Source organism: Leptinotarsa decemlineata, unplaced genomic scaffold, assembly GCF_025532065.1.
Source record: "Leptinotarsa decemlineata unplaced genomic scaffold, Ldec_3_MD MMD2_P_RNA_scaffold_4, whole genome shotgun sequence".
Taxonomy (NCBI): Eukaryota; Metazoa; Arthropoda; class Insecta; order Coleoptera; family Chrysomelidae; genus Leptinotarsa; species Leptinotarsa decemlineata.
In genome coordinates this window covers 5,602,698-5,604,146 of record NW_027412531.1, presented here as the reverse complement: position 1 = coordinate 5,604,146, position 1,449 = coordinate 5,602,698, and positions in this window count along the sequence as shown.

Below are 1,449 nucleotides of genomic sequence, written 5' to 3'. Positions count from 1 at the left end.
CCTAGTTCCAAGCATCTATATTCCATTCCATCTACAATTCCTATTGAAAAACTGATCATTTTCTGGCATATCAGTTCCTAGTTTTATGACCTACTAGTTGCAGTATTCTGACGAAATATTACTGACTTATGATTAAGCCTTTCATTTGTGTTGGTTCCAGTAACAATTTCCCCATCAGAATTTTTATTAGTACTGCGGTCACATGAAACTTTGTTTGAGAGAAATAGCAAAAGTATTTTGTCCATTTCCTGAAAGAAACACAGTTTTTCTCGAAATTTTCAGTTATTGGAAAGCCACTGACAAAATTGAGAAAAAAATATTTAGAAAATTTGAGATCCTGCTCAGTTTCTAAGAAACCCTCGTTACTATCGTACCTCATTGAAATTTATGTTCAACCAGAAAAGTGGTAATTCCCAGAAATATATCAAAGTTTTATAGTTGAAAATATCAATATCTCACTGGTAAAAGTAAAGAACAATTGTATCAATACAGCATTAAACTGTAAAATATGACTTTGACTCTCTTTCTCCATCTTTATACAAAAAAAATGTGGGAATCTTCCACAATCTTGCTTTACCGAATTTAGTGTTTATTCAGATTTCGTACTTAAAAGCCGGATAAGGCAAGTATCTTACGGCGAAACGAAAAAAGTGTTTTTGTATTGTTCATTGTTCAAATGAAAGTATTTTTCTTTCGTGTAATTCAATGTTTATATGAAAGTAAAAAGCCAAAACCTTTCTTTCCCCAAAAATAATCTCTCCTAAAAATATATTCCTTTCAATTTAAAGAAGATTACTATAGCTGGGATTCAATCAAATGAGCAAATGAATGTCATCACGTACTGTCATCGATGACATAAGTAGATCAAACTCATTCGTTACATAAAGTCGTAATTTTATGAATGATTTGACTGTTTTTTTCAAAATGTTATCCAGATTTGGTACTGAAGATCCGATAAGGTAAGTGTTTTGAGCTAAACATCGGATGTCTACCAGTGATGATGACAGTGTTCCATGTAAATGAAATTTTACCTTTTTTTCATTTACTATATTGTATAGCAAATATTTTTGGAGTTTTATTCACCACACCGCGTTATTTTTAACACCTCGACACGTCACGATCTTCGTTCGGGTTTGAAGGCCGTCGTAGTTTGGAACTGTATCCTAACGTTTCGCCAGCACGAGAGGCTGGCTTCTTCAGAGATCTATTGATCCTGGTGGTTCACCGATTACTCGTGATTTCTAGTTCATAAGCTGTATTTATGTTGATACAGTTAGCCCGCCTTTCTAGGTGGTGCGTGTTTATTGGCCGAAGTGTTCTGGTATCTGTACAGTAGGGAGGATGAGTGTAGACTCACAGCACTGAGGCCACATGTGACCCATGGAACATCCTACCGAGGAGTTGTCCTCCTAGGCCATCGCCCGTCCTGTCCTTTCCAGGAAGGTGAAC